The sequence below is a fragment of the Triticum dicoccoides genome, chromosome 1A (genome assembly GCF_002162155.2).
Source record: "Triticum dicoccoides isolate Atlit2015 ecotype Zavitan chromosome 1A, WEW_v2.0, whole genome shotgun sequence".
Taxonomy (NCBI): domain Eukaryota; kingdom Viridiplantae; phylum Streptophyta; class Magnoliopsida; order Poales; family Poaceae; genus Triticum; species Triticum dicoccoides.
The window spans coordinates 340,518,627-340,532,841 of record NC_041380.1 but is presented as its reverse complement, the minus strand read 5'-3'; positions in this window follow the sequence as shown (position 1 = coordinate 340,532,841).

Below are 14,215 nucleotides of genomic sequence, written 5' to 3'. Positions count from 1 at the left end.
GAGTCAGGGCGTGGAAGATCTGAAGGGACAAACTTCCCATCTACACCTCCCAGTTCGTCATGTTCTTCGTCAATGGTAAATAAAATCCATTTATACTACCCTTGTTGATTCTGATGATTTTCACAAAATCTTCAAAAGGTGTTTATTCTTCAACTTCCCCACTAGTTAAACACCTCACATGCATCTGTACTTGATCTATTTCTCTAAGCAATGTTTTTCTTCAAGATTCCTCAATTGTGTGGATTTCTCAAAACACTCCTTGTCAAATTCCTCAAACTTGTTCTTTTTGAAAAACTTCTGAGAACGCATGTGACCTCTCCAAATTCTTCGCACCTATACTCTGTTCACAGGTACACAAGTCCGCTGTTGAATCACTAGGTTCTCATCAACTTAACTCATTTGCAGCGTTCCTCAAAGATAAATTGCATACCTCTTCAGAGAGTTCTGTTGTTCAAATTCCTCGACTGAAGAAAATGGCTAATGGCCAGTGAGGGAGTCCTGGATTAGGGGGTGTCCGGATGGCCGGACTATACCTTCAGCCGAACTCCTGGACTATGAAGATACAAGATTGAAGACTTCGTCCCGTGTCTGGAAGGGACTTTCTTTGGCACAGAAGGCAAGCTTGGCGATACGGATATGTAGATCTCCTACCATTGTAACCGACTTTGTGTAACCCTAACCCTCTCCGGTGTCTATATAAACTGGAGGGTTTTAGTCCGTAGGACAAGATACAGAACAACAATCATACCATAGGCTAGCTTCTATGGTTTAGCCTCTCCGATCTCGTGGTAGATCTAGTCTTGTACTACCCATATCATCAATATTAATCAAGCAGGACGTAGGGTTTTACCTCCATCAAGAGGGCCCGAACCTGGGTAAAACTTCGTGTCCCTTGCCTCCTGTTACCATCCGACCTAGACGCACAGTTCGGGACCCCCTAACCGAGATCCGCCGGTTTTGACACCGACATTGGTGCTTTCATTGAGAGTTCCTCTGTGTCGTCACCGTTAGGCTTGATGGCTCCTACGATCATCAATAGCGATGCAGTCCAGGGAGAGACCTTCCTCCCCAGACAGATCTTCGTCTTCGGCGGCTTCGCACTGCGGGCCAATTCACTTGGCCATCTGGAGCAGATCGAAAGCTATGCCCCCGGCCGTCAGGTCAGATTTGGAAGTTTAAACTACACGGCTGACATCCGCGGGGACTTGATCTTGACGGATTCGAGCCACTGCCGAGCGTGCCGCACTATCACGACGAGCATGATCTAGCTCTGCCGCCGAACAGTGCCCTGGAGGCCGCACCCGCATCGGCTTTGACCCTTGATTCGGAGCCAACTGCGCCGATTGAGGATGGGTGGTTGGACGCCGCCTCGGGGGCTGCGATCCCAACGGCGATCGAGCCAAACACCAGCCCCGCACTCCGCGAGACTCGTGACTCCAAGGAGCCGGACTCCTCTCCGGATTCCGAACCCTCCGCGCCCCTGTCGATTGAATCTGATTGGGTGCCGATCATGGAGTTTACGGCCGCGGACATCTTTCAGCACTCACCTTTCGGTGATATTCTGAAGACACTAAAGTCTCTCTCTTTATCAGGAGAGCCCTGGCCGGACTATGGTCAGCAAGGTTGGGATACGGACTATGAAGAAATTCAAAGCCCACCCACCACCCACTTTGTAGCCACTGTCAACGATTTAACCGACATGCTCGACTTCGATTCCGAAGACATCGATGGTATGGACGCTGATGAAGGAGACGATGAAGAACCAGCGCCTATTGGGCCCTGGAAAGCCACCTCGTCATATGATGTATACATGGTGGACGCACCAAAAGATGACGATGAGGAGCGGAAGGACGCACTGAAGGCTTGTTCCCTCGAAAAGCAGTCAAAGTGGCGATGCAAGTGCCGCCCCAAATCCTGCCTCGACAGAAATAACGATCACACAGACCCAGTGCTGGAGCAGGGCGAACCGCTGCCGGACAACGACAATCCGGATAATCAAACTGAACAAACAAATTCTATCAAGGATAATGGTTCGGACGACATAACGTCAGACAGGCACCCGGAGCAGCAGAATGCCCGTAAAAGGCTTGTTGCCACCGTGAGGAGTCTTAAAAAGCAGAAGCAAAGGCTCAAGGCTGCGCAAGACACACTCCAAATCAGATGGAGTAAAATACTCAACACAGCTGCAAGGTACGGCGACAATCGCCCCTCCAAGAGCTACCCAAAGCGGAAACTGCTACCTGAATTCGATGAGGAGGCCTCAGACCCCCACAACCAAATATCAAAGCAGCCACCTGGCCGGATAGACGACCCCTCTACCAACACAGAGCGGCATACAACGCCACTCACAATACAACACGCGACCCATGCGAGGGCTCGCACCCAAAGGACGGCGCAACAAGATCCATCTATGGACCACGCAAGCGCGCCCCAACATACAATGCAACACAACAAACATCCGAACGACGCGGTACACCCAGCTACAGGGGTGCCGCACACCCCCTATGTTTCGTCGATGAGGTGCTGGACCATGAATTTCCAGAGGGATTCAAACCCGTAAACATAGAGACATACGACGGAACAACAGACCCTGGGGTCTAGATTGAGGACTACATCCTTCATATCCATATGGCTCGAGGAGATGATCTCCGCGCCATCAAGTACTTACCCCTCAAGCTCAAAGGGCCAGCTTGTCACTGGCTTAAAGGCCTCCCCGAAAGCTCCATTGGAAGTTGGGAAGAGCTCGAAGACGCCTTTCGGGCAAATTTTCAAGGGACTTATGTCCGACCTCCGGATGCGGACGATTTGAGTCATATAACTCAACAGCCCGGAGAGTCAACCCGAAAGCTTTGGAACAAGTTTCTTACTAAAAAGAACCAAATTGTCGACTGTTCGGACGCTGAAGCCTTGGCAGCTTTTAAGCATAGCGTCCGTGACGAATGGCTCGCCAGACACCTCGGCCAAAATAAGCCGAGAACGATGGCCGCATTAACAAACCTCATGACCCGCTTTTGCGCGGGTGAGGATAGCTGACTAGCCAGATGCAACACCAGCGACCCCAGTACATCTGAAGTTAGAGATGGAAACGGGAAATCACGGCGCAACAGCAATAACAAATGCCAGAATAAAGAAGACATCACGAAGGGCACGACAGTAAACGCCGGATTCAAAAGCTCTCGGCCAGGTCAAAAGCCGCCCTCTAAAGGAACCAGGGATGAACTGTCCAGCCTCAACAAAATTCTGGACCAAGTCTGTCAGATCCATAGTACCCCTGGTAAACCTGCTAATCATACCCACAGAGAATGTTCGGTCTTCAAGCAGTCCCACAAGCTCAACGCCGTACACAAGGGGGAGGATACACCAAGTGAAGATGAGGACGAGCCTCCCAAGCAAGACACTGGGGAACAAAAGAAATTTCCACCAGAAGTCAAAACAGTAAATGTGTTGTCGGGTGGTAGGTGCGACATATGCCAACGGGTGGCTTATCATTGTGGGAGCCAGTAAGACGTCGCCGGTGCCTGGAAACGGGATGAGGCGAAGACATGCATGCCGGCGAATCTTACCCAGCTTTGGGGCTCTCCGTGGAGATAACACCCCTACTGCTGCTCTGCGGGGTCTCCGCATGATCACTAGATGGACAAGTAGCTACACAATGCTCCTTGAGCTGTTCGGTGGGAGGAGGAAGAAGGGCACGGCTAACTTGCTTCTTCTCCTCGTGTGGTGTCTAAAACTAGCAGGGGGTCGAACCCTTTGCATGGGTGCCTCGGGGGGTTTATATAGGCCTACCCCCCGGGGGTACAATGGTAATCCGACTGGGCGCGGGGCCCAGCCGTCTGTGACTGCGCTCGCCGGCTTCTATGCCGACTGCTGGGGCCCGCCGGCTGGTGGGTCCCGCCGGCTGCCAACTCCTTGGCGACAGACAGGCCCCACTGCCAAGGGTCTTGTCGGTGGCTAGTTACTGTTGCCTCAACCTGATGACGAGGGCTTCGTCGAGGTAAGCGTGGCTACAGTGCCGCCATCCTGCGGGCGATCACTGTAGAGTTACCGCGTCTTGTCTCCTTGATGGGGCGTCTTTTTCGAGGGGGGAAGCGAGCCGGCTGCGGGGAGCCGGCCCCGTCTCGGGCCGACTGGGGGAGGCCAGGCCGCCTTCGGGTGTCTCTCTGCCCGAAGGGGCCCACCGCCCTTGGGCCGTACTGGTATCCCGTTGTGGATGACATCAGGGTTAACATGGCAACAGTGCCGCACCGGACGGGTCATGGCCACTCCGTACGGCGCACTGTGCCAGGCGTGTTCCGGGATTCGGGGGTGGCAGGCTTCACTGTAGCCACGCCCCATCTCATCGCCACTAGGTGGATGCAAACTTTGAGGGTACGGTCTCGACCGCTTTATGGGAGCCGGCTTCTTGGAGTCGGCCTTCTCGCGGCCGGCTTCTCGAAGTCGGCCCTCCCATGGCTTTCTTCACGAGGGCTAAATTCGGGCCACCTTCCGAAAGCCGGCCTGGGTGACAGCCAGCAAGGGGAAGGCGGCCCCATGTCTTGGATTCTTGAGAGCCAGACGGGCTCGTAATTTTTTCAGAAGGGCCACGGGAAGCCGGCTAGGCTACCCATGGCTATTTACTCCGACACGTGTTACACGTGATCAAGGGAAAAACAACGCGGCACTCCCAGGAAAATATACCCAAGTGCCTGTCACCGTGAAGTCCTGCCACTGGTTGTCTCAACCGATCACTTTCGACCATCGCGATTACTCAGCAAGTATCCGACGCGCAGGATGGGCTGCCCTGTTATTAGACCCAGTAATTGGCGGATATCACTTCACACGAGTCTTGATGGACGGTGGCAGCAATCTAAACCTAATATATCAGGATACAATCCGCGGGATGGGGTTAGACCCAACAAAAATTCGCCATAGCAATACTACCTTTAAAGGAGTAACGCCAGGCCCAGGGGCTCATTGTACGGGCTCCCTCCTACTACAAGTTATATTCGGCTCCCCCGATAACTTCCGTCGCAAGCATTTAACCTTCCACATCGCTCCATTCCAAAGTGGCTATCAAGCAGTACTCGGACGCGAAGCTTTCGCTTGCTTTAATGCAATACCACACTACGCCTCCCTCACACTCAAGATGCCCGGTCCACGTGGCATCATTTCAGCGAACGGAAATATCAAGCGATCTCTGCGCACCGAAGAGAGTGCGGCTGCCTTGGCAGCCGCACACTAAAGGAGCCCGGACCAGCGAAAGCATCCAATAGGTCGTCAAGACCTCAGACACAACTAATCTAGTCCGGCGCCGCTATTCTGAATAAATGGTCACACCCCTATTTGTCAATACAAGGGGCTCAACGCGCGCAGACAAGTGGCAATTTCTTCTCATATTGAATTATACATGGTTTCTTTAAAAACTATCTTTTTGCACGACAACTTTTTCACCTAAATTCCTCTCTTTTACAGACGATCATCGTGCTACACCCATCCAGGATACGGCACAACGGAGACACAGGCGCAGACATGCAGTAGGGACCCGCTCCAAGGATTCTTTTTAGATTAAGACCCTGTGTAAACCTTTTTTACTGTCTCTTGTTGATACATATCCACCGTTGAGAAGGATGTTGATGTCTTGGCATGTGGCCACGCCAGAACAATGCACGTACCTAGACACAAGGGGCTTCTTACAAAGGCCATTATTTAGGCCTGGTTTATACCACAAAGACCGAATACCTTAGGGAGTGTTCGGCGTCGCGAGTTTGGCCCTATATGCATCAACTCCGAATCATTGTCTTTGGTCAAATGTTGGGTTTGCCCGGCTCCTGTGTTTTGGTGCCTTACGTTCCGCTTTACCGGCTAAGGTAGCACCAGGAGAACTACTGCGATTGTGCCTTGGTTCATCCGGACGAGCACCTCAATAGAGAAAGCCGAAAACTGACTATCATGATATAGCGTGAGACTGGTCAACCACTCGATGACCTGTTGGAATGTTAGAATTCCTCCGCCTTAATGAAGGGTCGTTTTCCGGCCAGGCATGTATGCACCCCGGGATCGGGAGAGTGCGGAGCCACCAGGGGCTATCTAGTAGCCCCACTGTCAAAATCTTATGGCTAAGTGAAAGTGCTAAAGCATTATAGTCTGGTTGCCTCGCTCGCTCCGCTATCACCTCCTTAATAGGACCAAGACGTTGGGTTAAGTGTGAACGCGTGTTTTTTGCGAGCACCTCCGCATTATATGCGTGGGGGTTGAAGCCGACGGCTGCAATCTTTCAGCTTATACACATGTATACATAAATGGCCGCCCAGGAGGCATCATATTACTTTCAGGCAAAAGTATAAAAATAGCCTTATAAAAATTTATAAAAGCATTTCGCTTACAATGAGATTACATATCACTCAAACATAATATCTTTTGAGCACTGGGTCTCTATCAAACGAGCACCCTCAAGAACTTCTTCAAAGTAGTGCTCAGTAGCCATTCGACCTATGGCCGAATCCCGCGCTGCAACAGTGGTAGCATCCATATCCGCCCAGTATGCTTTAACATGGGCAAAGGCCATTCATGAGCCCTCTATGCACGCCGACCTCTTCATTGCATTAATGCGCGGCACCACATCAAGGAACTGCTGCACCAAGCTGAAATAGTTGTTCGGTTTTGGCCTTTTCGGCCATAGCTGATCCACAACAGACCTCGTGGCGAGTCCGGACAACCTATTCAGTTCGGCCCATTCGGCTAATTGGTCATTCAATGAAAGCGGACGCTCGGGTGAATGGAATTGTGTCCAAAACAGCTAGTCCACTTCACGGTCCGTCTGACCCTGGAAGTACTTGGCCGCATCGGCAGCGCTCGCCGCCAAATCCATATACACATCCTCTGAACTCCACAGCCGATCCAGAGAGGCATACCATGGATCTCTGAACTTCCTCCACAACATAAAGGATTTCCCAGCTACAATATCCCTGGCTTCCCGCAGCTCCTCCTTCTTCGCCCTCATAGCAGAGCGGATGTCTTTTCTCGTCGCAGCAGCCTTCTCAAGGTCCGATGCCTTCGCTAGGTTTTCCTTTTCAAGAACCCGGTAACGGTCGGCGGTGGCTTTTAATTCTATGGCCATCTTGGCCATCTTATCTCGGCTCTCGCCATGCGCGGCCTTCTCGGCTTTCAACTCTTTGGCCGCCTTCAAAGTAGCCGCATTACCAAACCTCGCTTGTTCCTTGGCTCGGGCAAGTCCTGCCCGCAAGGCTTCAATAGTGGCAGCTCCTTCTGCAGTCACAACATATTAAAGATACTGGCATCATGCTGCTCTTACTATGTGGCGTTTACCAGATAATGACACTTACCCTGTGCCTCGTCAAGCCTTTTGTTAACAAGCTCGATGTCGGCGTCTGCCGCATCCAACTGCCGTTTTAAATGGGCAAACTCGCTAATCCGTCTAGCCACCGGAGCTTCCATCACCTGCACATAGAGGCAGTATGGTTATTACCTGGGAATATGATCCTCTATTCGTCGTTGTTTCCGACGACAACGAGAGTCTGAGGGGCTACTATCTACACAGGGCACGCCTAGCATGTGAAGGACTATCATACATTATTTTAGGTACCTCAAAGCCTGTCAGTAGACTCATTAAAGCTTCATGCAATCCGCTTTTGGCGGACGAGATTCTCTCCATCACCATATTCATCAGCACACGGTGTTCATCTGAGATGGCCACTCGCCCCACCAACTCCCTCAGAACATCCGATCGCACACCAGACGGTGCCGGACTCTTTTGTCCGCTCTTTTTGGGGGCCGGACACTGGGAGCTTCGAGGGTCAATGGGACTATCTTCTGGCCTTACCGGACTCAGAGAGGCCCTCTGCGACGACACTTCGGGGTCGCCCACTTCTGGAGCGGAGGAGTCCGGAGGAGGCGTTTCGCTCTCCATCATCTCTAGGAGAAGATCCCCCGAAGACGAGCTCATTTGAGAGGGGCTAAGGCCCGAACTACAAAGATATATGCGGTGGTTATTTTCTCAGAAGAAAAGGATGGCATACCTGTACTATTAATGTATTTTGGGTCACTTACGACTCGTTGGAAAATTGATCCCCCCGCGGACTTTGTGCGGCAAAAGCACCCCCCAAGGTAGGACCCTCTGTGGGAGACTTCTTCTCCCGTTTGGAAGCTTCGGCTTCCGAATCCCCGGGCGCGGTCCTTTTCCTCCTCCGGTCGTCTTCCTTCATGGAGACGCTCGCTCCCTCGGTTAGAATGGGCAGCGTTGGGGGCCCGCGTCTGCCCATATTATCCTCCCCAGTATCTTCCTTCAAGGGCTCCGGGCAAGGTGCGACTTGGAGCATCTTTTCCAATACTGGATTGTCCAAACCCTCAGGAAGAGGGGCCGAACACCGAATCAACTTCGCCTTTGTTAGCCAGTCCTGGTCAAAAAGCGAACTCTTAGAAATAACTTCGTAACAAATGAGAGATAGTATGTTCGGCTGGAAGATTCCTTACCTGTTCGGTGGCGCGGTTACTACTCAGGCCCACGTCCTCGGTGATTTCCGGACACTCTACCTGAGGTACGAGGAATGACTTGTACATCTCCTCGTGCGTCAGGCCGAGGAAATTTTGAATGACACGCGGTCCCTCGGGATTGAACTCCCACAAGCGAAGGGGCCGACATTTGCAAGGCTGGACTTGACGAACCAGCATAACTTGTATTACAGCAACCAAACTAAAATCTCCATTGAAGAGATCCCGAATGCGTCTTTGTAGTATAGGCACGCCCTTGGCTGGACCCTAGCTCAGACCTCTACTGATCCATGACATCAGTTGTGGTGGAGGGCCCGAGCGGAAAACAGGGGCGGCCGCCCACTTGGCACTTCTAGGAGCAGTGATGTAGAACCACTCCTGTTGCCACAATTCAGACACCTCTGGAATGGAACCTTTGGGCCATGGAGCTCCCGTCATCTTGCATATTAAGGCACCTCCACACGCTGCATGTTGCCCCTCGATCATCGTTGGCTTTACTTCAAAGGTCTTGAGCCACATGCCAAAGTGAGGGGTAACCCGGAGGAAGGCCTCACACACGACAATAAATGTCGTGATATGAAGAAAGGAGTCCGGAGCTAGATCATGGAAATCTAGCCCGTAATGAAACATCAAACCCCTGACGAAAGGATCCAGAGCAAGGCCTAGACCTCGGAGGAAGTGGGAGACGAACACGACGTTCTCATTGGGTTCAGGGGAGGGGACGGCCTGCCCTCGGGTAGGCAGCCGATGCAAAACCTCGGTGGTCAGATATCTGGCCTCCCTCAACTTTTGTATGTCTTCTTCCGTGATGGAGGAAGGCACCCATCGGCCTTGAAGGCTAGATACGGACATGATTGAAGGTTTGGAGCACCTGACCTGAACTTTGGGCGTTTGAGCTTGAGGTGGGGGAAGGATTCGATTGAGCACGGGAGGAAAAAAATAAAAGCCTTGTCCCTTTATAAAGAGGGTGAATATCAAGCGTCCTCTCCGTGGCCGTTTGGACTTGCCTATAGTCTAGGAGTCCTAGAAGCGGTTGGGTTACCCATGCCCGTATTGATGAGAATCCCGGAATTAGGGGACACGATCTCTGCTTCAACAAGACGTGCCAAGGAAAACTGCCTCGCATGACACGCTGAGGTGGGACAATAAAACGATTCGAATAAAGGCTTGGCCGTGGTGCGATGTCACACTACGGAATACGTCAGCAGATTAGATTTGTGTAAATATTATTCTCTCTATGGCAATATGTGGAAACTTATTTTGCAGAGCCGGACACTATCTTTATGTTCAAAATCTTCTATGAAGTACTTGGAGGAGGAACCCGCCTTGCAATGCGGAAGACAATCTGCACGCCGGACTCGTCGTCATTGAAGCCTGGTTTAGGGGCTACTGAGGGAGTCCTAGATCAGGGGGTGTCCGGATGGCCGGACTATACCTTCAGCCGGACTCCTGGACTATGAAGATACAAGTTTGAAGACTTCGTCCCGTGTCCGGAAGGGACTTTCCTTGGCGCGGAAGGCAAGCTTGGCGATACGGATATGTAGATCTCCTACCATTGTAACCGACTTTGTGTAACCCTAACCCTCTCCGGTGTCTATATAAACCGGAGGGTTTTAGTCTATAGGACAAGATATAGAACAACAATCATACCATAGGCTAGCTTCTAGGGTTTAGCCTCTCCAATCTCGTGGTAGATCTACTCTTGTACTACCCATATCATCAATATTAATCAAGCAGGACGTAGGGTTTTACCTCCATCAAGAGGGCCCGAACCTGGGTAAAACTTCGTGTCCCTTGCCTCCTGTTACCATCCGGCCTAGACGCACAGTTCGGGACCCCCTACCCGAGATCCACCAGTTTTGACACCGACAACAAGAGACCTCGGAAGGGAGGGAAGAAATTGGAAGTGAACACAACCTTGGAGATTCCATATGACATCTATGAGGAATATTGCACTCCTGATGAAGCCAAACATGGAAAGGAAAACAAGAATCATCGCAAGGTGCACATATAGTGGATAGAGAGGAGATGGGCACATGAATGGAGGGAGTAAAGATATGTAACTCCAAAATACATGAAGAAATTCGCTTTACACCCTCCTTGCCCAAGACCTCCGTTGGCACCTGGAAAAATTGCTAATCCCACTAGCCTCAAGCGCGGTGAGGACTATCCATATGAATGGGCCAAGCAGCAAGACAAGTTGGCCAAAATGGCCAAAGAAGCAGTGAGCAAATTCAACGAAGACTCTGTTGTTGCCGCTGCTGAGGCCTCTACTCGCAAGCCCAAGAAGGCTATGCCCAAGAAGCCTACGCACAAGCCCAGTTCCTCACCAATGTCCTCACAACCAAGCTCATCAAAGCCCTCACGGCATATTCCTCAAGCAGCTCCAGTTCTCACGGTGGCAAGACCTTCAGCTGCTGCTACAAAATCCTCGGCACCTGTGCATCTTGCCTCGTGCCAAAGGACAACTGGTATCTCAATTGCTTCAAGAGCATATGCAAGTTCCTCGGCTCCTCCTCAGTCCTCAACAGGCCCAACTCTGCTGAAGAAAAAGACCATTGTTGGATGAGGCACAAGGCCAAGTCCTCACAAGAAGCAAGTTGCCTTCCAAGTGTTGTCGAGTGAAGAAGAAGTTGATGACGAGGAATTAGCTGAAACCATCAGAGACACACAACATAGGGCCGCTGGAGCCAAAGGCGGTAATGTGCCATTGATGCTGGATCCCAAGTTGATCCTAGACTTCATCGACCTCTGGCATAAGGATCCCAACACTCCTCTACCTGAGCTAAACCTCACTCCTAGCCAAAGTCATCTGTTGACGGCCTTCATTGACGAGGAAAAATGGAAATTTGAATAGGGGGGTGAAGAAAGCTCAGTACAAGAAAGAGCGCTTTCTGAAGCAAAATATTTTGAGGCTTTCACCTAATGAACTTGTTGCTCTACAATCTGAACTCAAGGGTCTCAGTGATGAATTTGACCGATACTATGCTGATTGGCTGGGAGCCAAAGTCAGATTCATCAAGCTGACCAAGGGATTCACCTCAAATGTTGCGGCCCCAATGCAACATGAAATTCCTCAAGTTGAAGCATCTGCTCGGCCTACTGAAGAACATGCCAACACCACTAATGAAAATTATGCTGCTGAAGAAAATGAGAGCACCAGGGCTGATGAAGAAATTCCAGCCGCTAAAGAAACTGCCAGGGCAACCTTTAGTGTTGCGCCTCAAGAACAAGCCAGGCCTGTTGAAGCTTCTGCTACAGTGCCTGAAGAATGTGGACGTGCCAGGGCAACTGCATCAGTTTCGCCTAAACAAACTGCACCAATTTCCTCTACTCCTTTGGCACAGACGACAAGCATCAACCTTCCTTCTACATCAGAAGCGAAGAAAACCAAAGCTGCGGAGCGAGCAACTGTGAAGAAAAGGAAAGCATCTGCTTCCTCGGAGTCTTCAGCTCCGAAGAAACTAAAGACTCTGACAAGCTCCTATGAAAATCCTATAGATGTTATTCCCATATCAAGCATGCCATCAAAGGAGATTATCCCCTTTGGTGAGGAATATGTGATTCCAAGTGAATCTGATGAAGAAGATCCTTCTGCTGCTACGTCAGAGCAGTTGGATGAAGAAATTGAAGTGGATGATATCCCTTCAACTCCTCTGGTATCATGGCTCATGCCTTAGTTCACAACTGAAGAGGCGGGCGTTGAGGAAATTGATGAGGAAGACGAAAATGTGGACATTGGGTGTACACCATCAATTTTGAATGATGACTACTGGGAAAGCCATCACCCCAATTCACCACTATTCACACCTCTACAACAGATTCCTCAGTCCCCTGTGCAGACTGGAGAGATTCACATGGGATCTAAAGAACATCAAGCTTCTCTTCTCACTATTCTTGAAGAAGTTCCAGCCACTAGCACTGATGAAAATGTTGCTGAAGAAAAGGAGGCCAAGGCTACTAAAGAAATTGCCACTGAAATTCCTCAGCCTGTGGCTCCAGAGACTGTGATTCAAGAGGCTGTGAAAACTTCAACAGTTAATCTTCAGCCCAAGCCTCAGAATCCTCACTCCAAGAAGCAAAAGTTCAAGGCTGATGACTTCTTTGCTGAGCATTTTTTCTTCACGGATTACAATACATATGACTCTGCAAGACTGAGATGCAAGCGCTTCTGGATAGTGAGTCAAATGAACTTCTATTCCAGACTGTTGTTTGATAAAGACAAGTGACCATGAGCAAATTCCTCATGTGGATATGGAGTCGCTGCCATGCTTCACCCTAGTCCTCAGTGTTCTTCATGACGCTGGGTTGCTCAACCTCTACACCGACATCTGTGACTGGAATGAAGAACTTATTCTTCGGTTCTATGCCACATTGCACATCACCGGCAACGTTGAAGATGTGAACTCATGGGTATTGGACTGGATGATAGAAAATACTCACTACAAAGCACCGACTTCTGAATTGCTTCATGCCGTCTGAGTCAGTCCGCCCACTGAAGGTGCAAGGAGCCTCTATGATGAACCTGAGCTCTCCAACCATCTGATGCAAGTGCCGATGAAGCCTTTGAAGCCAGGCCAAGCTCCTAGAACCAAATTCCTCGTAAAGGAATTGCTTTATGTGCCAAGGACCATATATAGGATATTGACCAAAACCCTCAGTCCAATCAATGGCCACAACTCTGATGATGAAGAAGTTGTTGGCATCATGAAGAATCTGCTTTTCAACATTATACATGGTATTCCTATCAACTACCACGATTTCTTCATGAGGACTTTGGCCAATGTCGCTTTTTCACCGTTTGAATTGAAGCCTTACGCTCCATGGATCATGAGATTCATCAGATCAAGGTCTTCAATTCATTACAAGGTTGATTCTCAACGCCATCTCAGCTATTTGCCCCCAATTGAAGTCCTCAAGCGGACTATTTCCTCAGCTGATGAGAAGGGCAAGGCTGTTGTCATTGATGAAGGCACTTGTCCATTGGATGGACAGTTTTGCAAAGTTGCATCTTATTCCACCAATGATGACCCTGCCACCCATGACACTGTTGTCGGATTTCGGGTTCCGACAAAACCCTTGAGGTTTGAACACAGGGGTGCGCACGAAGATCTCTCCTCCCTCTAGCTCACGCCCTCACCGCAATCTCAAGGCTTAGCTCGTCGAACTCACAGAACAAAGGGACACACGATTTATACTGGTTCGGGCCACCGATGTGGTGTAATACCCTACTCCAGTGTGGTGTGGTGGATTGCCTCTTGGGCTAGGGATGAACAGTTACAAGGGAAAAATAGCCTCCTGAGGTGAGGTGCTCTTGTGCTTGGTGAGTTGATGCGGTCGAGGCTCCTCGTCCCTCGCTTAGCCCATCCCTGGCTACGGTGGTGGCTAGCCCTATTTATAGAGGCCCGGTTCCTCTTCCCAATATTAGGCGGGAAGGGATCCCATGTAACACCCACAATGCAGCTATATCTCCCACGTGTCGGGGCATGACTTAGAGGCATGGCCGCATGGTAGGCATGTCGCAAGAGGGGTAATCTTTACACATCCCATGTAATGAATAAGAAAGGGATAAAGAGTCGGCTTACAATCGCCACTTCACACAATACATAAATATATCATACATCATCCAAGGTACAATCAAAGGTCCGACTACAGAACCAAAATAAAGAAAGACAACCCCAAATGCTAGATCCCTGATCGTCCCAACTGGTCTCCTCTACTGATCATC